The sequence below is a fragment of the Podarcis raffonei genome, chromosome 18 (assembly GCF_027172205.1).
Source record: "Podarcis raffonei isolate rPodRaf1 chromosome 18, rPodRaf1.pri, whole genome shotgun sequence".
Lineage (NCBI taxonomy): Eukaryota > Metazoa > Chordata > Lepidosauria > Squamata > Lacertidae > Podarcis > Podarcis raffonei.
In genome coordinates this window covers 3,547,403-3,572,004 of record NC_070619.1, presented here as the reverse complement: position 1 = coordinate 3,572,004, position 24,602 = coordinate 3,547,403, and the positions used below count along the sequence as shown (strand labels likewise).

The following is a 24,602-nucleotide window of genomic DNA, read 5'->3' as shown; positions in this document are numbered from 1 at the left end:
GTTAATTGGGCTTCCCCAAGTACCACCTATCTGATTTTCATTTTACTTCATCTTTAGCAGTTTACTTATATCATAATTTCTAACCATCTTTTTTTTAAAATCACACTTAAAATAACTTCACATTTTATCACTTACAAATAATACTATTTTAAAATACACTATCTTCTACTTCTAACCCTACAGCCTATATCCACTTTGAAAGCTATTCCAAGGTTTAAATATTAACATATTTTTTCAAATATTCCTTAAACTTCTTCCAGTTTCTTCTACCGTCTCTTCTCTCTGGTCTCGGAGTCTCCTGGTCAGTTCGTCAAGTTCCATATAGTCCACAGAGTATATTTTGAATGGGGAGGGGGAATGAACAAATTCCTATGCACCTCAAATAACCCAGAGATGCATTTTAAATAAATTACATGAGTAGAATTTACATTCTACTCATGTAAAAACACACTGATTCCTGGACCGTCCGAGGGCCAGATTGAGAAGGCAATTGGGCCAGATCCGGCCCCCGGGCCTTAGGTTGCCTACCCCTGTGGTAGATCTTGCCCCAGTGAGGACTGGAGGTCCCTGCTTCCCCACAGCTCCTTAATTTTCCTCCTTCCCAAGCAATCTGAGACTTTGCCTCACACCTGCCTTTGCTCCTCACACCTCTTCATGCCTCTTCTGGTTCTGGGAGATCAGCAGGGAGGGGAGCTGGTCACAGAAGGAGGGGGAGACCCCCTGGGTTCTTCAGCAGCCTACCTCATCTCTGACTCTTGCTCCCCACCTCTGAATCTGGACTGCTCTCTACTACAGACTCTCCCTGTTCTCTAAACCCTGTTGCCTCTTCAGCTTCCGACACTCCCTCCTCCCAGTCTTCTCCCTCTGACTGCTCATTGTCGTCCCACCACCAGCCCCCTGGCTCAGAGCCTTCTTCCCCTGGGGGTTCCCTTGGGGCTTCCCCAGCTGGTGCCTTCCACTGCTCTTCTGCATCCAACCAATCCATGACAACTGCCTGTCTCCACCTCTCCCAGGTCTTTCCCAATCAATCAGAGACTATGCCTACCTGCAGCCAACCTCTCCTCCGCCCTTTTCATACCTCTCTTGGTTCTGGCGGACAAGATGGGAAGGGAGTTTGTCACAGCAGACGGAAGAAACATCCATGACTCTTCACCAGGTGGACTCAACTCTGCCTCTTGGCTTTCCTCCTCTCCTGTTTCAGCTTCTGCTGCTTATCTGGACTTCTCTCATAAGGTCCAGTTGTGGTGTAGTGGTTACTGTGTCAATCTAGTACCTGGGAGAGATCAGGGTTCGAATCCCCTCACTCTGCCTTCAAGGTGTGACCTTGAGCCCGCCGACATCACAGGGCTGTTGTGAGGACAAAACAGTGCAGTGCCTCAAGATGAGAAATTAAACATTTTAAAAAAGTGGTAGAGTCCTCCCTCCTGGTTCAGGACTCTACCACCTCCTTTGAGCACAAGGCCAGGCCAGGCAGACTCTGGCTTGCCGTTGCGTCTTGCGCGGTGTCTTTTCTCTGTCTGGCCTGTCCATTCCCGGAGGGGAGGATCAAGGACCCCATGTGGAATTAATTCCTTCTTAGTCAGCCACACTCTGGCGAAGCTCATCCTGTTCTGAGTTCCTATTTAAAGAACATTTGACCTTTCTATGCATACCCTGGGAAGGAGGGAAGGCTGTCCCAAAGTGTTGCAGCGCAAGGCAGATTGTGATGTGTGTGTGTCTTGAAAAATAAGTATTTCCTCCTGGGGACAGGTAGCATCAGTCGGGGGAAGTCCAATTATTATTAAACTGTTTTGTTTCTTGTTCTTCTTGGTTGTTGTTGTTGTTTTGGCCAAATATATTTTTATTGCTTTTCAAAAAAGTTTACCACACTGACATCAAATTAATTCAAATTTAATACAAATTTAAAAGCTGACTCCCTGCCCCACCACTTCCCTACCCACCCTTATTTTCTGCCCAATATTACATGCATTTCCAAATTGCATTTTTAAAAACGTATTTTAGCATTTTATCCTCTCCCCCCCCGTTGTTAAATCTTTTACATGCCCTTCAAGAGCAGGTCTCGGGGAGGGTTGCAAGCGTTTAATAATCCAGAATTTTAAATGCTCCTGTTTGGGTCCTGTAATCTGATCGCCTGGGACGTTCCTGACCTGGCAATCCCTGGCAAACTCTGCAAGTGTCCATATTTTCCAGGAACAGTCCCAGATTCTCAGAAGCCGTCCCAGTTTCTGATCTGACCCTGGAACGTCCTGCTTTTCCTTAGGATGTCCCTGTTTTCCTCAGAGAAATGTGGGAGGGTCTGGAGTTATCCGACCTCTGAGCCAAGGAGATACGTAACTAGACAGCCTTAAGAAGATATCTGAAGATAGCCCTGTTTCATGTTTGATTGTGTTTTTATGTATGTTGGAAGCCACCCAGAGTGGCTGGGCAAACCCAGTCAGATGGGCAGGGTATAAATAAAACTGTTGTTGTTGTTGTTGCTATTATCATTATTATATTGAATAAAGGAAAAGGGACCCCTGACCATTAGGTCCAGTCGCGGACAACTCTGGGGTTACGGCGCTCATCTCGCTTTACTGGCCGAGGGAGCCGGCGTCCAGCTTCCAGGTCATGTGGCCAGCAGGACTAAGCCGCTTCTGGTGAACCAGAGCAGCGCATGGAAACGCCGTTTACCTTTCCGCCGGAGCGGTACCTATTTATCTACTTGCACTTTGACATGCTTTCAAACTGCTAGGTTGGCAGGAGCTGGGACTGAGCGACGGGGGCTCACCCCGTCGTGGGGATTCGAACCGCCGACCTTCTGATCGGCAAGACCTAGGTTCTGTGGTTTAACCCACAGCGCCACCCACATCCCTCCATTATATTGAATAAGACGTATTTTCATTGGGGAAATGTTGGAGGGTGTGCACTAGTTGTGACTGCCACAAAGGTTGTGCAGCTGTGTGTCTGTGGACACAGAGAGAGGACACAGACCTCTCCTCTCTCCCCCCTAACACTAGGTAAAGGTAAAGGACCCCCTGGAAGGTCAAAGGTGACTATGGGGTGCAGCGCTCATCTTGCTTTCAGGCCGAGGGAGCCGGCATTTGTCCACAGACAGCTTTCCGGGTCATGTGGCCAGCAGAACTAAACAGCTTCTGGTGCAACAGGACACGGTGACGAGTGCCAAAATGCACAGAAACGCCGTTTACCTTCCCTTCGCAGTGGTACCTATTTATCTACTTCCACTGGTGTGCTTTCGAACTGCTAGGTTGGCAGGAGCTGGGACAGAGCAACGGGAGCTCACCCTGTTGCAGGGATTCGAACTGCCGACCTTCTGACTGGCAAGCCCAAGAGGCTCCATGGTTTAGACCACGATGCCACCCACGTCCTGGGTGTACCCTCCAACGCTAGAACTGCTGGGCATCCACGAAATCCAAATTTCCAGGATTCTCGAGCAACGGTGTTGGGTGTCGCAAGGAGGCCCCTGTTTTCCTCCAATGAAAGTCAGGCTCCGAGTCTCCATGACACCTGTACCTTCTCCCCTTTATCATCCTCCATTGCCCAAGGGACGGGCGTAAATTCCCCCGGAGAGACAGATATGTTTATTGGCGTTCCCAGAGAGAGCAAGAGATTTAAGGCACCTCCTTTTGTGTTGGCATCAATATAACCTATTAGGGGAAACGACTCCTTAAGTGCTGATGAATGAAATATTTACCTAGCCACAGTGAGAGCTGGACCATAAAGTGAGAGCTGGACCATAAAGAAGGCTGATCACCGAAGAATTGATGCTTTGGAATTATGGTGTTGGAGGAGACTCTTGAGAGAGTCCCATGGACTGCAAGAAGATCAAACCTCTCCATTCTGAAGGAAATCAGCCCTGAGTGCTCACTGGAAGGACAGATCCTGAAGCTGAGGCTCCAGTACTTTGGCCACCTCATGAGAAGAGAAGACTCCCTGGAGAAGACCCTGATGTTGGGAAAGATGGAGGGCACAAGGAGAAGGGGACGACAGAGGACGAGATGGTGGGACAGTGTTCTCGAAGCTACCAGCATGAGTTTGACCAAACTGCGAGAGGCAGTGGAAGACAGGAGTGCTTGGCGTGCTCTGGTCCAAGGGGTCACGAAGAGGCAGACATGACTAAACTACTAAACAACAACAACAGAGCAGAGAGGGAACCGGCCGAGGTTGGGGTGACCTAGTTTCCGGAGTGTGTGTGTGGGCCATGGGCCAAAGCAGCCCCACCAGAAAGGCCTCGCTGACCCCTTTTCCATGCTCTTGGTATATAAAGCCAAGGAATCATAGAGTTTGGGAGATACACCCAAGGATCATCTAGTCCAACCCCCCGCCACGCAGGAATTTTTTGCCCAGCAAATTGAGCAACACCTGCAATTCGATGAGGCTGAAATTTGGACCGCATCCACAACTTCCAGTTCAAGTGCTATGGCGTTGCTTGAAGCAGACATGGCTCCTCTACCCCACCAGAATCCTGGGAGTTATGGTTTGTTGAGGGTGCTGAGAGCTGTTAGGAGGCTGTAAGAACATGAGAAAGCCTCACGTTTTTGGGTGGCATGCATATTTGTGGTACGACAAGGTTAAAGCACATAAAGCATTTAAAAACCATATTGTCAGGAAAGCACTGTTCAATGTCTGGATAAGATACAAAGACTTATTGGAAACTAAAACCCCAAGGTGGTTGTCACCAATGGAAGCGAAGGCTCAGGAAAAGCTCAATATGGAGGCCAAATGGCCGAAATATTGGGAAATGTTGGAACAAGAAGGAGATAAATTGAAATTGCAGAGTTTTGAGAAATTAAAAGATAAAGTGCGAGACTGGCTTCATTATTATCAAATAAGAGAGGCTTATAATTTGGATAAAAAAATTGGCTTCCAGGTGGAAAAATCAAAATTGGAAACAGAATTGTTAGATCCCAAAACTAAGATACTCTCAAGAATGTATAACTTGCTGTTGAAATGGAATACGCAGGATGAAACGGTTAAATCTGCTATGATTAAATGGGCACAAGATATTGGTCATAACATTATGTTTGCGGACTGGGAACAGTTGTGGACCACCAGTATGAAATTCACGGCATGTAATGCCTTAAGAGAGAATATTATGAAAATGATATACAGGTGGTACATGACACCAGTCAAGCTTGCAAAAATATATCATTTGCCCGATAACAAATGCTGGAAATGTAAAGAAAATGAAGGTACATTCTTTCACCTTTGGTGGACGTGCCCAAAGATTAAGGCTTTCTGGGAGATGATTTATAATGAAATGAAAAAGGTATTTAAATATACCTTCCTGAAGAAACCAGAGGCCTTTCTCCTGGGCATAGTCGGCCAATTGGTGCCAAAGAAGGATAGAACTTTCTTTATGTATGCAACAACAGCAGCAAGAATACTCATTGCAAAGTATTGGAAGACACAAGATTTACCCACCCTGGAAGAATGGCAGATGAAAGTGATGGACTATATGGAATTAGCGGAAATGACTGGCAGAATTCGAGACCAGGGAGAAGAGTTGGTGGAAGAAGACTGGAAGAAATTTAAAGACTATCTTCAGAAACACTGTAAAATTAATGTTAAATATGATGTTGGATTGGAAATAAGTGGCATTAGCAACAAAGTTACGAGAATATGCAAAAATGAATTGATAAAGGATGAAAATATAGAGGTACAATATGTTAAGATATAGAGTTAAGACAAATGAAAGAGGGTAAGGATTTGCTGACCTGATTATTTTAATTGGGAATACAAAAAGGGGAGGTGTGAGGAGGTCAAGGAAACAAGCTAACGAATTTAAAGTTATAAAAAATGGATTTGTTTTTAATTCTTTTTTATTTATCTGTCTTTATTTTGTATTTTTATTTTTTATTTTTTATGATGTTTTTGATCTCTTTATCTTTTTCTTTTACTATGTTTCTCTTTGTATTTTTTAAATCTATGTTTTTGTAAAATCTCAATAAATATTCTATATATATAAAAAAAGAACATGAGAAAGCCTGCTGGGTCATCTTTCAACTCCCATGGCAAAGAGAAAGCAGACAGGGAAAAGTATTTTCCCCCCTCCATCCCTCATAGCACCAGAATTCGTGGGCCTGCAGTGAAGCTGAATGTTGGAAGATTCAGGACAGGTAAAACCAGGGGCGGATCTGCTATGAATAGAATGGAACTTAAGCTTCAGGGCTCCTAATATACCTTAATCCTCATTGCTTAAAAATTTTGCTTTAAAAAGTGCATCCCTGGTTCCCCCTGATTTTCATCCACCCTCCCCATAACTCAAAAAATATAAGGCATAAGAATTTTTTCATTAACACCAGTGACTTTGACATGTGAGATAACCCAGTGCAGCAATTTAAATCAAAATCTGAAATGATGTAGATTATTATTATTATTATTACAGTGGTACCTCAGGTTAAGTACTTAATTCATTCCGGAGGTCCGTTCTTAACCTGAAACTGTTCTTAACCTGAAGCACCACTTTAGCTAATGGGGCCTCCAGCTGCTGCTGCGCTACCGGAGCACGATTTCTGTTCTCATCCTGAAGCAAAGTTCTTAACCCCAGGTACTATTTCTGGGTTAGCGGAGGCTGTAATCTGAAGCGTATGTAACCTGAGGTGTTGTTGTTTAGTCGTTTAGTCGTGTCCGACTCTTTGTGACCCCATGGACCAGAGCACGCCAGGCACCTCTGTCCTCCACTACCTCCCGCAGTTTGTTCAAACTCATGCTGGTAACCTCGAAAACACTATCCAACCATCTCGTCCTCTGTTGCCCCCTTCTCCTTGTGCCCTCCATCTTTCCCAACATCAGGGTCTTCTCCAGGAAGTCTTCTCTTCTCATGAGGTGGCCAAAGTACTGGAGCCTCAGCTTCAGGATCTGTCCTTCCAGGGAGCACTCAGGGCTGATTTCCTTCAGAATGGAGAGGTTTGCTCTTCTTGCAGTCCATGGGACTCTCAAGAGTCTCCTTCAGCACCATAATTCAAAAGCATCAATTCTTCGGCGATCAGCCTTCTTTATGGTCCAGCTCTCACTTCCATACATCACTACTGGGAAAACCATGGCTTTAACTATACGGACCTTTGTTGGCAAGGTGACGTCTCTACTTCTCAAGATGCTATCTAGGCCTGTCATTGCCCTTCTCCCAAGAAGCAGGCATCTTTTAAAGTGGCAGTCTGTCATGGAACAACCCCATTAAGAAGACAACGGTGGTTACCCAGACCTTGTTGCTTGTTGCAAAGGGATCCCCCCCAAATGTAGGTCTGCCACCGGGTAAAAGGAAGTCCTTCTTCGTGCAGTGGATTGTTAAACTGCGGAACTCACTGCCACAGGAGGCAGCGACGGCCACTGATCTTGATGGCGTTGGAAGGGGATTGGACTAATTTGTGGGGGAGGAGAGGGCTATCGATGGCTACCAGCCCAGGTGGCTCTGTTCTGCCATCACAGTCAGTGAATCCCAGTTGCTGGAAACCCCAGGAGGGAGAGCTGCTCTTGTGTTCGAATCCTGCTCGTGGGTTTCCATTAATGGGCATCTGGTTGGCCACTGAGAGAACAGGATGCTGGAGTAGATGGACCATTGGCCTGAACCAGCCGGCTCTCCTTTGTTCCTACGAACCGAGTGGAACGGAAAGGAACCTGAGTTCCTTTGGCGGCCTTAACCCTTTTCGTTCCCCAGGGACCAGCAGATTAATCAGGCTAATAAGAGTAATTTATCCAGCGGTGCAGCAGCCGGGAGAGCAGGGAAGCGACCCCATGAAATATTCAAGCCTGTGCCGCCGTAACAATAAATTAAGGAAAAGTAATTAAGCATCACAGCAGAGAGGAAACGAGAAATCAAGGTGGGGCAGGGGCACATATGACCACCTGGCTCTCTCCGTTTGTGCATGCAGAATCCTAGAATGATATAATTTTGCTCCAGGTTGGCTTGTGCCCTTTCAGGGCAAGAACTATAGAATTATAGAACTGGAATAGAGGAATATGCAGCTGGATCAAACCTGCAGCCTTGGCGTTATCGGCACCGCGCTCTAACCAGTTGAGCTACTAGCCAAGGCATTCTTAGAAGCCAGGGGGTGCCAGAACCATTGACAGGAGGAGTCAACCCATTATATATTTGTGCCCATACTCTTGCTCCTCAAGGGGAAAAACTGAGGCCTCGTCTGCACTCTGCATCTGAATAAGTATCCTAGCGATGGCTTCCCCCCAAAGAATCCTGGGATGTGTATTTCGTTCAGGGTGCTGAGAATCACTGGAACTGCTCGCAGGTACAAATATTTTGGAAATTTCTCTAGGCTACTATTTCTGATGTGCTAGGATATCACATACCCTTGTGGAACCCTAAACTATTTCCTACTCATTTTTCTGAAGGATGTTATCCCGGAAAATGATTGAGAAATAGCAGTCAGCCTTATAACTGCTACAAAGATTACTTGAAAAAATTAAAAAAAATGTCCAGTAGCACCTTAGAGACCGACTAAGTTTGTTCTGGGTATAAGCTTTCGTGTGCATGCACACTTCTTCAGATACACTGAAACAGAAGTCACCAGACCCTTATATATAGTGGGAGGGTGGGGTGGGGTTTTTCTCAGAAGGGTGGTAGGAGATGGGTAATTGACTTAATGGGTATGGTAAACCTGTTGACGACTGTTAATGACTGCAATTAGTCCTACAGGAAAAAGCAAGGGATAGTATGCAGAAGACCAAAAATAGCTTTAGCATATGTAATGAGACAAGAATCCAATATCTCTATTCAGACCAGGCCTCTCCATAGTTTTCAGTTTAGCAATAAGTTGTAATTCAGCAAATTCTCTTTCAAGTCTATTTCTGAAATTCTTTTGTAATAAGACAGCTGCTTTGAGATCCTGGGAGATTGAAGCTTCTCTTGTGATTCCGATGTCAGATTTATGTCCATTTATCCTTGGGCATAGGGTTTGACCTGTTTGTCCAATATAGAGGGCTGAAGGGCACTGTTGGCATTTGATGGCCTACACAATGTTGGAAGATGAGCAATTAAATAGTCCTGAGATGGTATGTTTGATGTTGTTGGGTCCAGTGATGGTCTTGTCTGAGTGTATGTGGCAGCAAAGTTGGCATCTGGGTTTATTGCAGGCTCTGGTACCAGTGTCTATGTTAAGTCTGCTTGCTGTATTAATGTGGGTGAGTTGTTGTTTAAGATTGGGTCGCTGTCTGTAGGCAATGAAACGTCTTCCTCGCAGAGCTTGAGAAAGAGAACTGTTGTTGTCTAGGAAAGGTTGTAGATCTCTGATGATGCATTGAACTGTTTTAACTTGGGAGCTGTGTGTGATTACTAGTGGTGCTCTGTTATTTTCTCTTTTGGGTCTGTCTGTTTTTTTCCTTTCAAAATGTTTTATTCATTTTGTAACACAAATAAACAATACAAACAGAAAAACAAACAATACAAACGAATTCTTGTCTCATCCTTATTTTTTCTAAACATTGATAAGTGAGCTTCCCCAAGTCCCCCCATCTGATTTTCATTTTACCTCATCTTTAGCAGTTTCATATATCATAATTTTTAACCATTTTTTAAAATCACACTTATTTTTACCATGGTCAGGGGTCCCTTTACCTTTACCTTTACCATAAAAATCTTCACATTTTATCACTTACAAATAATACTATTTTAAAATACCCTATCTTCTACTTCTAACCCTACAGCCTATATCCACTTCCAAAGCTATTCTAAGATTTAAATATTAACATATTTTTTCAAATATTCTTTAAACTTCTTCCAATCTTCTTCCACTGTCTCTTCTCTCTGGTCTCGGAGTCTCCCAGTCAGTTCGGCAAGTTCCGTATAGTCCTCTTTTGGGTCTGTCTCTGGCTTTCTTGACCTGTTGTTTAACTTACTTGGTTATCCAAAGGCCTGGTTAGACTCAGAGTTGGAAAGGACTTCAGGGCTCATCTAGTCCAACCCCCGTATTGCAGGAATCTTCTGCCCAACATGGGGTTCAAACCCACAACCCTGAGATTAAGACCCCGGGATTACCGTATTTTTTGCACCATAACACTCACTTTTTTCCTCCTAGAAAGTAAGGGGAAATGTCTGTGCGTGTTATGGAGGGAATGCCTACGGGTGGCATGCCTACGGATTTTCCTCCTCTAAAAACTACGTGCGTGTTATGGTCGGGTGCGTGTTATAGAGCAAAAAATACGGTAAATCTCATGCTTTACCAACTCAGCTATCTCAGATAAGTAACAATTGGGAGGGTGTGTGCAGAGTATATCTGTATGCTAATGGGTTTTGTGGGGGGTGGGGGGGTGGGATCCGGTCTGTAGGAACAATGATTAAGTAAACCTATTACACAATAATGCAGATAAATAAAGCTAACAGGTTTCTGGGGAAATGGTTTTGATTTTTTCTTTTTTTGCAATGCTTTTGGAACCATACCTTTAGTGCTAATGTTCAACCTTATGCTGCTTTCAATCTGATGTAACATTATTAATCCTTTTTATGGGTGTTTAGCAAATCATAAAAATGGGATGGGGGGGCGGATTTCCCAATTTAAGGATGGGGGGGTGCGGGAGAAGCCAGTTCCACGTTACGGTTTTTGCTGGGAAAGAGGCCGAACAACCGAACAGCCAATATTGCAAAGCGTTTATATAAATCTGTGGTCTCAGTGCGCTCATAATGTTGTGTTCTGCAGTCCTGATCTGATATTGCAGAGCTACAGAGTCGGTTCAGGAAAGGGCAGGCGAAAATGCTCAAAGGCGATGGAAACAAACTCCCTGTGAGGAGATGAGGGATTTGTTGTTTGCAGAAAGAAAGAAAAAAAGGCAAGTTAGGAGGAACTTGACCAAGGTGTATTAAATGAAGCAGTGGTTGGAGAAAGTGGTTTTTTTCTTCTTCTTCTTTTCCTGTTTCTCCCAAAACACTGGAAGCCACTCAGGGATCAGCCAGAGAAGGAGAGCGAAGAGAAAAGACTTCCTCACACATGCAGTGCATAGGTTTAAAGAACTCTGGAGTTTTTCTGCCGCTGCCATGGGAGTCTGTCTGAGAACACCTAGGGAAGGAATGGCAAGGGGGACAAGATAGGAAGGTCTTGTTGGCTTCCTGGGGGAAATGGGTCGAGTGCAGGTGGAAAACCTGGATGTTGGCCTAGTGAGGTGGACTTTGTCATCTGAACTTTTTCTCTCTGCAGCAGCAGTTTGCTGCCTATTTGCTGATATATTTTTGGGGAAAGGCAGAACCCAGAAACCTGCCATCTGTCACGCTGTGCCAGCTCCCCAATGCTGTCTCATGCCAGCTGCCCTGATACCGAAACTGTACCTTGCTGAATGTCAAAGGATGGGCTTAGGATATTGGGGCAAACCCCCAGAGGAGACAGGCGTACGTGTTTTGTGGAGACCTTCAGGAACAGTTCACCCCAAGTTGGTCTTAGCTGTTGGTCTGAGTTCTGGTCAACTGTACGGTTGGTGGCAATGAGCAAGAGGTGGCACCCAACCTGTGGAACTCACTGCTTCGAGAGTCCAGCTCCCTCTTTATTTGCATTCTGCTGGCAATCAAACTGCTGAAACAAACAAAAAACAGCTTTTGAAATTGCTGCTGCTGCTCGTGAATGCTTTTGTTGTTAACCAGCTGTCTTTGCGTTTGGTTGGTTGTTTTTAGTAAGAGCTTATAAGGAAAGCTTGGCTGGATCAGCTCAGTAGCTCAGCTAGTTCCAGAGTCCTGTCTCACAGGACTGGAGCGCAACAAACAACAACAATGCAGGAGTCCAGGTAGACTGCCTCTGCAGCTGGAGGCTCCCTACAAGACTGTCAGAGCTTGGCTACAAGATCAGGCCATAGGGGACTCATCCAGCCCATCACCCTGTTGTCACAGATGTCCCAAAAGGAAACCCAGAAGCAGTAGCAGAGTGTTACATCATAGAATTGTAAAGTTGGAAGGGACCTCAAGGGTCATCTAGTCCAATGCAGGAATCTCAGCTCAAGCATCCGACCCAACCTCTGCTTAAAAACCTCCCAGGAAGGAAAGTCCACAACCTCCCAAGCTTGACCATTCCACTGTCAAATGGCTCTTACTGCTGGAAAGTTCTTCCTGATGTTTAGTCAGAATCTCATTTCTTGTAACTTGAAGCCATGGTTTCGAGTCCTACCCTCCAGAGCAGGAGGAAACAAACTTGCTCCCTCTTCCATGCGGCACCCCTTGAGATATTTGAAGGTGGCTCTCCTAAATCCTCTCAGTCTCCTCTTTTCCAGGTTAAACATCCCCAGCTCCCTCAACCATTCCTCACAAGGCTTGGTTTCCAGACCCTTAATCATCTTGGTTGCCCTCTTCTGCACACCTTCCAGCTTGTCAACATCCCTCTAGTCCAGGAACCTGGTGTGACCCATGAGGTCAGCCAGATATTCTCATCAAACCCACAAGGGAGAATGGGCGGTTTCCTTCCTTGTTCTATTGCCCACAAAGAAGGGTGTTTTGTTGTGTGCACAATTTTTCCAGGAACTTCCCCTCCCCTTGTCAAAAAATCCACCTTGCATTTCCAGGTGCTTCGATCCTAATAATGCGTTCTGACTTCGCACTTGCTGGACGGACTTTAAGGTTTCTTATCTCTAGGCCACAGACTTTCCATGCCCTACAAAGTGCATTGGTTTTTTTTTTTGCATGGGAGAAGAAGAAGAAGAAGAAGAAGAAGAAGAAGAAGAAGAAGAAGAAGAAACAACCCACAGATATTGGTAGAGCACTGGCCTAAGAGTGGCACACCTCAGTTTCCAGATTCGGAATTGGGCAGACCGTGTCATGAGCAGCCTTCTGTCATATCCTCAAGAAGGCTGAGTTGTCTTCAGAACACCAGTGGCTAGAGAAATCCAAAAGGAGGTTTGCACAGTCCACAAATGCCATTCCAGCTGGCCTGCCAGTCATGAGCATGCAATATTTAGGTGGCACCTGTCTGTCTTGAGAGATGGTGGAGTGCGCCTCTGGCCAAGCCCAGGCAGTGTGCATGGAGGTTCTGGGCTGCCCAGATGACAAGACCCCCTTCTTTTATTGGGCCTGATCTTTTATTTCCCTTCTCTTCCCTCCCCCTCCCCTTTTATGAAGATCACCCACTCTGAGACCCCACAGCTAATTCTCCCCTGGCCTCCTCGCTGGCCCAAGTGGGACCAATTCAGCCAGCTAGTCCTGGGGATTATCTAATGCTTATCAGATGGATTTCCCCTAAATTGATTTCTGAACTTTGAATTTTATTGTTACAGGGGAACCTCTGGTTACGTACTTAATTCATTCTGGAGGCCCGTTCTTAACCTGAAACTGTTCTTAACCTGAAGCACCAATTTAGCTAATGGGGCCTCCTGCTGCTGCCGTGCCGCCGAAGCACGATTTCTGTTCTCATCCTGAAGCAAAGTTCTTAACCCGAGGTACTATCTCTGGGTTAGTGGAGTCTGTAACCTGAAGTGTATGTAACCTGAAGCGTATGTAACCTGAGGTACCACTGTATTCATGTTTTTATACTGTATTTTATGCTGCTTTTACAATTAAGTGTTTTAAATTTGTTGTTAGCCGCCCTGAGCCCTGTTTTTGAACCGGGAAGGGCAGGGTATAAATAAAAAAATATTTACCGTATTTTTTGCTCTATAAGACTCACTTTTTCCCTCCTAAAAAGTAAGGGGAAATGTGTGTGCGTCTTATGGAGCGAATGCAGGCTGCGCAGCTATCCCAGAAGCCAGAACAGCAAGAGGGATTGCTGCTTTCACTGCGCAGTGATCCCTCTTGCTGTTCTGGCTTCTGAGATTCAGAATATTTTTTTTCTTGTTTTCCTACTCCAAAAACTAGGTGCGTCTTGTGGTCTGGTGTGTCTTATAGAGCGAAAAATACGGTATTTTATTTATATTCTCAGCCTGGCTGATATGGCCCAAAGGAAAGCAGAGCAAGACGTTAGGCACCAGCTGGGCTGCAGGAGTTGCCAGAAGGAGGCGTAAAATGCACCATCCAATCATCTTAGGGACTCCAGATTTGTGGAGGGTCTACTCCTGAGCCATTGCCTCCCTGAAGAGACCCCACAAAGCAGCGGAGGTTTAGGATCAGAGTTTTCCTTCTCCTAGACCAGAGGTCAGCAAACTTTTTCAGCAGGGGGCCGGTCCACTGTCCCTCAGCCCTTGTGGGGACCCGGACTATATTTTGAGGGGGGAAATGAATGAATTCCAGTGCCCCACAAATAACCTAGAGATGCATTTTAAACAAAAGCACACACTCTACTCATGTAAAAACACCAGGCAGGCCCCACAAATAACCCAGAGATGCATTTTAAATAAAAGGGCACATTCTACTAATGTAAAAAAACACTGATTCCCGGACCATCCATGGGCCAGATTGAGAAGGCAATTGGGCTGCATCCAGCCCCCGGGTCTTAGTTGACCCCTGTCCTAGATTGTCTCCCTTCCCAGGTGAATGAGCCCCACCTGCCCCTCGTCTCCCTCTACAGCAAGGGCAGAAACTGCCTTCTTGACCACTGGGCCCACTCTAGGTCTCGTCTTCTCTGTCCGCCAGAGCCTGTCTTCACACACAGGGAAGCCCCTAACTCACCAAGGGGTTCAGACCCATCGGCTCCCCTCACCTGCTTTAACTGGCCAGTCAAAACTGTTTCCAGGATTGTGGCTGCTGTCGCCTGCTGGCAGCTTCCAGGAGCCACAGGTGGGAGCTGAGTGCAGGTGGGGGACCCAAGATGGACAAACGACCCCAGAAGGAGCACAACATGTCCCCTAGCGGTGGTACTGCACCTCCCCTAACACCCCATACAACCCCATATATATGTGTGTGTGAATATAGATTCCTATATTTTCCACAGACAAAAGCAGAGACATCACCTTGCCAACAAAAGTCCGTATAGTTAAAGCTATGGTTTTCCCAGTAGTGATGTATGGAAGTGAGAGCTGGACCATCAAGAAGGCTGGTGGCCGAAGAATGGATGCTTTTGAATTCTGGTGCTGGAGGAGACTCTTGAGAGTCCCATGGACTGCAAGAAGATCAAACCTCTCCATTCTGAAGGAAATCAGTCCTGAGTGCTCACTGGAAGGACAGATCCTGACGCTGAGGCTCCAAGACTTTGGCCACCGCATGAGAAGAGAAGACTCCCTGGAAAAGACCCTGATGGTGGGAAAGATGGAGGGCACAAGGAGAAGGGGACGACAGAGGACAAGATGGTGGGACAGTGTTCTCAAAGCTACCAGCATGAGTTTGACCAAACTGCGGGAGGCAGTGGAAGACAGGAGTGCCTGGCGTGCTCTGGTCCAGGGGGTCATGAAGAGTCGGACACAACTAAATGACTAAACAACAACAACATATTGTCCTCTTGGTTTGAGTTGAGGCTGGGGTCCCTCAAATGCATGTCAGCTTAGCACAGCTGTGTCTGTTCATTCTTCTTCCTGGTGCATTCCTTGCCTCTGATTGTGGAGGCAGAGCGTAGCCTTTGTGGCTATCCGTCGCTGACATCCTTTTTCTCAGTGTTGTCACCTTCCTGACAGTGCATCATGCTCCCTGATTTTAAGCCATTTCCAACATCCTTTTCCCCCTGTCCCCCTGTACACAAAAGGAACTCCAGAGCCAGAAAAATATATCCCCTCAAATTCCACCTGAATTTTTTGTATTTGGGGTCCTCCCTTCCCCATTCAATGTAACCATGGAAGCGTAGCCAGGGAGGCAGGGGGGCAGTTGCCCCCCCATCAAATAAATAAACGGCCTTGGTCCAGTAGACCTGAAGGAGTGTCTCCACCCCCATCATTCTGCCCGGACATTGAAGTCCAGCGCCGAGGGCCTTCTGGTGGTTCCCTCACTGCGAGAAGCAAAGTTACAGGGAACCAGGCAGAGGGCCTTCTCGGTGGTGGCACCCGCCCTGTGGAACGCCCTCCCATCAGATGTCAAACAGAAGAACAACTACCAGACTTTTGGGAGACATCTGAAGGCAGCCCTGTTTAGGGAAGCTTTTAATGTTTGATGCATTACTATATTTTAATATTTTGTTGGAAGCTGCCCAGAGTGGCTGGGGAAGCCCAGCCAGATGGGTGGGGTATAAATTATTATTATTATTATTATTATTATTATTATTATTATTATTATAATAAAAAGTAATACTTAACTAACTGACCAATTGCGTCACAGATAACTTGGTTCTGCCCCCCCAACATAATGCCTGCCCCCCCCACTGTAAAATTAATCCTGGCTACACCTATGAATGTAATGTATTCGAGGTAAACATTTCTCAACAAATCTGCAGGTTGAAGAGCCCACAGAGAGTTTGCTTCCTGAAAACTCAAAACAAGCCTTGGATTCGCAGTCCTGGATCCCATTAGTTTAATTGACTGATCCCTTCCTCGGTGGCAGTGTTTCCTGTGTTTGTTTCTGGTGCTGCTGGAAGGTTTCCCACCGGGGAGGAATCTGGCTGGTCACTGTGAGGATGCTGGACTAGATGGGCCAAGGGCCTGATCCTGCAGCCAAGCTCTTCTGATGTTCTGGTGTTTAATGGAAAGCATCGGATACAGAATGCCACATTGGTTTTCCATCAGCACCACCAAACCCCACAAAAATCTATCCAGAGAAGCAGGAATATGTTCCCTTCTTCTGACACAACACTCTCTTTGCTTTGTTTTCACACATTAATGTGTCCCCCCCCACCCCAAAATATGTTGGCTTTGGTGTGCAGTAGCAAAATGCCTGGACGCGGGTGGTGCTGTGGGTTAAACCACAGAGCATAGGGCTTGCAGATCAGAAGGTCGGCGGTTCGAATCCCCACAACGGGGTGAGCTCCCGTTGCTCAGTCCCTGCTCCTGCCCACCTAGCAGTTTGAAAGCACATCAAAGTCCAAGTAGATAAATAGGTATCTCTCCAGCGGGAAGGTGAACGGCGTTTCTGTGCGCTGCTCTGGCTCGCCAGAAGCGGCTTAGTCCTGCTGGCCACATGACCCAGAAGCTGTACACCGGCTCCCTCGGCCAATAAAGCGAGATGAGTGCCACAATCCCAGAGTCGGCCGCAACTTGACCTAATGGTCAGGGGTCCCTTTACCTTTACTAGCGAAATGCCTCACCAATTCTTTTTTCGTTCCTACGTTCTTTGGAAAGCTGGACTATAACCCACCTGCTTGACACCTGCCAGGGAGTCTGTATACTTGTATACTTGTATACGTATAACCCTTGCAACATAGAAAGATAGCATGTCAGGGAGGTGATGAATAGGCAAGACCTCTTTTCCCCGGCATGCTAGGTCTGTCTGCATGCGGGTAGAGAATTTGAACACTCCTGTATTTAAATACATATTCCTCACCCAGAAAAAGCTAACTGGAAACTTTTTTCCTTGACATGCTACATTTCTAAATGCAGGGAGAGATATAGATAGATAGATGATAGATGATAGATAGATAGATGATAGATAGATGATAGATATAGATAGTGTGTGTGTGTGTGTGTGTGTGTGTGTGTGTGGTCTGGAGGTGTACTCAGTCACATCCAGGAAAATATGGCAAGTCCCCAGCCACAGGTTCCATGAAGAAAGAACTAGGCTTGTGTGTTTGTGAACCCAGACTCTTTCATTTTCCATACACGGAGCAAGTGTAACCTGCTTTTGAAATATAGTACATTCAGTTCTCCTCCTCCTTCTTTTATGATTATTTCATGAGGCCCAAGAGAACCTTCATCTTTGTAGTGTGGATTCAGCCTCAGCCGGAACCACCAATTCCCCCTTTGTTGAGTTTGAACACAATATTGCTTTGAGATTGCCTCAAATCGAGCACCTCAGATACTGCGTCCAGTTCTGGGCACCACAATTTAAGAAGGATGTTGACAAGCTGGAAGGTGTGCAGAGGAGGGCAACCAAGATGACCAGGGGTCCGGAAACCAAGCCTTATGAGGAACGGTTGAAGGAGCTGGGTATGTTTAGCCTGGGAAAGATGAGACAGAGAGGAGATAACCACCTTCAAATATCTCAAGGCCTGCCACATGGAAGATGGAGCAAGCTTATTTTCTCCTGCTCCGGACGGTAGGAGCATCTAACTAAACATCAGGCAGGACTTTCTGACAGTGAGAGCTTTCCAACAGTGGAACGGACTCTCTCGAAAGATAGTGGACTCTCCTTCCTTGGAGGTTCTTGAGAAGAGATTGGATGGCCTTATCTGTCCTGGGTGCTTGAGCTGAGATTCCTGCATTGCAGAGGGTTGGTCTGGATGACCCTCGAGGTCCCTCCCGAGTCTAGGATTCCTATTCTTGAACCTGGAACCTTTCTGCTACGCCACTGCCTGTACCAGCGAGTCTGGGAACCTCCCTTTAAAAACAGAGCGAAACCCCAGTCCTGACGACCCTGGGGGATAAGGCGCTTTGCCCCCTTGGGGCCTAAAACCTCCCCATTGGCAGTGCAGAAAGGGACGAGGGCAGACTGAGCGGAAGGGGTGGGGGAGACAGCCGCCGTCCTGCGCCAAGAGTAATTACCCCGGATTACCTAGAAAGGGAGAGACGGAAAGAGGAGGGGGAGGGAGGGAGGGCGAGGAGTCGAAGGGGCGGCGCAGCGGAGGGGAGGCGGGTGGTCTGCGCGGCGAAGGCTGGGGAGGGGCTGGGGGAGGGAGCCCACCAATGGGAGGAGAGGGTCCCTTTCCCGGATTCCGCCGGAGAGCCGGGCGAGGGGAGCCGCGGGTGGCGCGCCAGGCGGGCGAGAGGGGCTTGACTCGGCGCCCGGGAGATGCCTTGGCAGGCGCCGGGAGCTGTCCTTCAGCACCACCCGCCGCCGCAGCAGCAGCGCGCTAGCGGCAGAGGCGGCGGCCGCTCTGCGGTCCGGGCTGCTGCTCCCTCGTTTCAGCACCCGGACAGCTCCCTGGGCGCCGTCCGGCCCGGCGCGGCCCCCGACCCGCGTCTCCTGGCCCCCGGGCGGCCCTCGCCCAGCCAGCTGGTCTTCCTCTCGCTCTACCCCTTGCTCCAGAGGGCCCGGGACCCCGGCCGCCTGCCCTCCGGTTGGCACTCCCCCTGCCCCCACCAGGAGGGCGGCGCTTGGCCCGGATCGGGGCCCGGCCACTGGGCAGCCCCCCGGCTCCTGCCGCCGCCGCCGCCGCCTCCCCCCCGCCAGCCGTGCTCGTCCGCAGCGCCGGGAAACGCAGGGCAGCGCCGGAGCGCGCCCGGGTGCCGCTGGTGCCCGCCGACGGGCGAGGAGCGGGCTCTGCCTGGCCGCTCGCCTCTGCAGGGAAAGTTGGCTCCCGAAGGCAGCCTTGGCCACAGCCGCTCCGGGAAGCAGCCGCCAGGAACCTTCGGATGGCAGAAGGTAAAATCAGCCCTCCCCCGAAACATAAACCCCTCCTTTGGTGTTGGTGGTATCGAAGAAGGTGGCAGATTTGGGGGGGGGTGGGATCTAGGTTCTTAGCCACGCACCCAGGGGTCACGGCTGCAGGCTATGAGGAGGGATGGGCAGTTCCCCCCAGTAAGTAAGTCCCCATCGTTATAAGTAGCTGAGCACCCCTGCCCGCCCCCATAAGACCGTAGCCAAGCTCCAAGACTCATTTGCTCCTAGACATTAAAATGCACTCATTCTCTCTCTCTTCGAATGCGTGTTTATGCTGTTCAATTTCCCCTTGCAGCCGGTGTGTTTTCTGTAACCTGGTGCCCAACTTCAAGACCCAATCCCATTTGCTCCTAAGCAATTAATATGCATGATCTTTCTCTGTCTCTCCGTCTCGCTGTCTCTGTCTCTCTCCATGCGTATTTATTCTGTTTAATCGCTCTGCCTCATCTGACGCTCACCTTCGATATATGCACAGGTACAGACCCTGTTTAATTCTCCCTTTGCAGCTGGTGTGCCCTGTTCAGCCAGAATCCCAACTTCAAGACCCGACCTCACTGGCCCCTAAGCAATTATTTGCAATTGTCCATATATATATATATATTGTCCATATATTAATGAATTGTTCCTTTGCAGCTGGCGCGTTCGGTTTCATTGCTTCCTCTGATGCGTTTTTTTTTCCCTTTTTAAATTGCCTTTATCCATTTTCTGTGCACCTACATATATCTGTGGGGTGGGGATGGGGAACGGACTCCCTCCGTCCTCGTGCGGTGTTGTAGCAACCTAGGAAAGAGGATCGATAGCCATGAGAGAAATAAATAAATCAAGGGCACTATCCAACCCCCAAACACCAACATCACACACACAAAATTATCCCTCCATCTGTGGAAGGTCAGCCTATTTGTGTTTTTAAAGGGGGGGATACTATGTGTTTTTTAAAATACACACACACACAACACAACATACAACACCATCTCGGTGTCTCTGGCACCTGTGTGGAGACTGCTGCAGAATTTGAGGAGGGGGTTGAGAAAAGGAGGAACTCACCTCAGCGGTTCCTTTCGCTGCAATCTCATTGATGTCCAAATTCTGCGTGTGCGGAGAGAGAGGGGGGCGGCGGCATATTTGGGGTTTGTACCACCATCCACCTCCTTCCCAGTTATTTAGCAACTGCAGAGTCCTTTCCACTCTAGAAACCCTTTCAGCATTTGTAGTAGGGTGCCGTTGCTTTAGTATTATTTTAAAAAGTCTGCACAGCAAGGCTTCGTCCCTTGGAAAGGAATGTTGCGGCAGGGGTCCTGTGATTTAAGAAGCTCCGAAGGAACCAGGCCAATCACCCACCGATTTGAGAAACCCGCAATTTGTGGGGTGGGGAAAACGACCCCCAGGCACTCTGTGCGCGCGCACGTGATCCATCCCATTCAGACCCGAACTTTGCCTACCAGGGATCCGTAGATGATTTCATTGATACGGAAGAAGGGGGTGAGGCCGAGGAGAGCATTTCAGAGCAGAGAGTTCTCTTGGAAAGGTTCCTTCTCTCCTCCTCTTCTCCCTGGGAGATGGGGAGCAGGGGAGTCTTCTATTGCACCCCCCCAGTATCTATGTGAGGAGAGGAGGCAGGCGGCTCTCTGCCTCTGGTAGGAACCAACTCCTAGGGGCCAAGGTCAACGCCCCCTCCAGTAAAATATTTGAGGGGTCACGGCCCTCAAAATGGATGGCCATTGCCATTCAAAGGATGTGCGTGTTCCCATGGGCGTAGCCAAGGGAGGAAGGGGGCAGCTGCCCCCCTAAATCAAGCAAATCATTAAAAATGAGGTTCTGCCCCCCTCCAAACAAGGCCTGCCCCCTAACATAAATCCTGGCTACCTGAGCTGTGTCTTGTGATCAGTTAGGCAAGGTGGGGCTTACCTGTACACCCCCCCCATTTTTTATTCAAGTTGGTACCCTTGTGGGTTCTTCCAGAAACCACTTCTGGGTTTCATCGTCAAGACCACCGATTTCCCTTCTCTCTCTCTCTCTTTCTCTCCCCGGGTGTGTTTGTGTTTGTGTGTTTGTGCGTTTGCACTTTGACACGACATCCCTGCCCTGTAGAAGCAGCCTTCTCCCGACACCCCCTCCCCCCATTTATTTATTTATTTGAAAATGGTTTTCCTCTTAACGGAGAGCAAGGACTCGATATAAGCAGCTGATATAACACAGTTAAACTATGGAACTCACTCCTGCAGGGGGAAAGGACCGCCGCCAACCTGGATGGTTTTAAGAGGATTGGACAAATTTGTAGAAGAGGAGAAGGCTTTTGATAGCTGCCAGCCACAATGGCTAAGCTCTGTCTTCACGGCCAGAGGCAGTAATGCTTCTGAACAGCAGTTGCTGGAAGCCACAGGAGGGAGAAAGAGCAGGTCTTGGGTTCAGGTCCTGCTTGTTGGGTTTCCCATGGGGGGGGGGCAACTGGTTGGCCACTGTGAGAACAGGATGTTGGGCCACATGCGCTATTGGCCTGACCTAGCAGGTTTGTCTTATGTCTTTTAAATAATAATAATAATAATAATAATAATAATAATAATAATAATAATAATTTATTTATACCCCACCCATCTGGCTGGGCTTCCCCAGCCACTCTGGGCGGCTTCCAAAAAAATTTTAAATACTGTAATACATCAAACATTAAAAGCTTCCCTAAACAGGGCTGCCTTCAGATGTCTTCTAAAAGTCTGGTAGTTGTTGTTCTCTTTGACATCTGGTGGGAGGGCGTTCCACAGGGCGAGTGCCACCACCAAGAAGGCCCTCTGCCTGGTTCCCTGTAACTTGGCTTCTCGCAGTGAGGGAACCGCCAGAAGGCCCTCAGTGCTGGACCTCAGTGGCTGAACGATGGGGGTGGAGACGCTCCTTCAGGTATACAGGACCGAGGCCTTTTAGGGCTTTAAAGGTCAGCAGCAACACTTTGAATTGTGCTCGGAAACGTACTGGGAGCCAATGTAGGTCTTTCAAGACCGATGTCTTGAAAATTTAAATTTTGCCTAACATTTAGGACAGCTCTGTTGGCGGAGCATGAGATTAATCTCAGGGTCGTGGGTTCAAGCCCCACCTTGGGGGGAAAACTTCCTGCATTGCAGGGGGTTGAACTAGATGACCCTCAGAGATCCAACTCTACAATTCTATGATCTTCTGTTTTAACAACAACAACAACACCAACATCCATTGATAAATAGGAAGGTTTCAGAAACATCCCTGAGCCAGACAGATTTAGCTTGGCACCTACAAACTGAGAATTAAGGAAGGAATTAGTCTAGAAATTATGGAAGGAATTAAGTCTAGGAAGGATGAAAGTTCTGCAGTATTTCTGGGGAGCTCAAGGCCATAGGATAATAATAATAATAATAATAATAATAATAATAATAATAGTAATAATTTATTTATACACCGCACTTATCAGTTCAGAAAACCGGGCTCAGAGCAGCTAACAACAAATTTAAAACACTTAATTGATGCAAAAACAACAACAACAAAACAGCATAAAATACAATATAAAAGGTGAATAACAATAAATTCAGAATTCAAAAATCAATTTAGGGGGGAAATCCATCCAATAAACATTAGATGATCACCAGGGCTAGCTGGCTGAATTAGCTCTATTTGGGCCAGCGAGGAAACCAGGGGAGAATTAGCTGTGGGATCCCAGAGCGGGTAATCTTCATAAAAAGGGGAGCGGGGAGGAAGGGGAATAAAAGATCAGGCTAAGTTCAAATTGAAAGACAGGCAGAATAGCTCTGTCTTGCAGGCCCTGTGGAAGGAAGTTAAATCATGCAGGGCCGTGGTCTCCTGGGACAGAGCATTCCACCAGGTCGGAGCCATCACTGAGAAGGCTCTGGCCCTGCTGGAGGAGAATCTGACTTCCTTAGGGCTCGGGACCTCTAAACTATGATTATTCATGGACCTTAAGGTCCTCTGTGGGGCAGACCAGGAGAGGCAGTCCTGTAAATACGAGGGCCCTAAGCCACAAAGGACTTTAAAGGTCAAAAGCAACACCTTAAACCTGACCCAATACTCCACTGGGAGCCAGTGCAGCTGGAAAAGCACTGGGTGAATATGCTCCCATGGCAGGAACCCCGTGAGGAGCCTCGCTGCAGCATTCTGCACCCGCTGGAGTTTCTGGGACAGTTTCAAGGGCAGCCCCGCGTAGAGCGAATTACAGTAGTCAAGCCTGGAGGTGACTGTCGCATGGATCACTGTGGCCAGGTCAGGGCAGGAAAGGTAAGGGACCAACTGTAGAGTTGGGAAGGGACTACAAGGGCCATGTAGCTCAACCCTTTGCACTGCAGGAGTCTTTCAACCAACATGGGGCTTGCCCCCGACAAGGTAAAAGGACCCCACATCGCTTAATTTGGGGGGCCTCATAGACCCAATTAGAGCCGTGTTGGTTTGAGTAAAATGTATTGATTTATTATTATTATTATTATTTTCCTGTATATATTTCAACATCCCCAAAGTTTGGCATCAGTAGTCTAGATGCTGTAAAGCTCTGGTGATCTGCTGTGGAAGGTACCCCCTTGAAGAAGATGGTTTCAGTGGCTGCCCAGATTTCATTGCCAGTTGAGAAGGGGCCCCAATGACAGTTTGAGCTTCAGGGCCCCCAAAATATAGGTCTGCCCCACCCCCCAACATTGATGACTAGCGTCTTTCTTTGAGGAAAGGCCATAACTCAGCATCAAAGCATTTGCCTTGTGTGCAGAATAAGCCACATTCAATGCCTGCCAGTCAGTGTAGACAATGCTGAAGTAGATGGAACAGTTGCCTGTCTCACCTTGAAACAACTTCCAAACCAGCCCGTGAAAGATGCATCAAGAGGGGGTGGCACAGCTGCCCTGGAGCCCTATCCAAATACTGTACCCAGCACATTCACTTATACGCACAGGGATGAGGGCCAATCACCTGGGTTTTCCTTGAAAGCTCATTGGCTTTATAACTCAACAATTCCACCCCACCCCATTTAAAAGAAATTGTTAAAAGTGGTGGGGGTTTTTTGACGGATCATGTATAATAATAATAATAATAATAATAATAATAATAATAATAATAATTTTTATTTATATCCTTCCCCAGCCGAAGCCGGGCTCAGGGCGGCTAACAACAATAAAATAATACAACATTCTAAAATCATTTCATTATAAAATTAATTCAAATCAAATTGATGGCAACCATTGAGCTAGAGTTCTGTGAAGATTGCCAGAGGAGGGAGTCAGGCTGTGCCCTGGCCAAAGGCCTGGTGGAACAGCTCTGTCTTGCAGGCCCTGTGGAAATATGTCAAGTCCCGCAGGGCCCTGGTCTTTTGTGACAGAGCGTTCCACCAGATTGGAGCCACAGC

At 47.5% G+C, this 24,602-nt stretch overlaps 1 protein-coding gene across 2 annotated transcripts in view; it reads left to right on the top strand.

The window, feature by feature from the left end:
* Nucleotides 1–24,602, top strand: part of KCNN1 (potassium calcium-activated channel subfamily N member 1) — a 78,520-nt gene that overhangs the window by 13,748 nt on the left and 40,170 nt on the right. The window contains exon 1 of one of the 2 annotated variants that reach the window (XM_053372501.1): nt 19,105–19,225. The exons of the other annotated variant lie outside the window; for it this stretch is intronic. The gene's annotated coding sequence lies outside the window, so the exon portion shown is untranslated. Of the gene's footprint in view, nt 1–19,104; nt 19,226–24,602 lie in introns of those variants that run through there. 2 annotated transcript variants of the gene reach the window in all.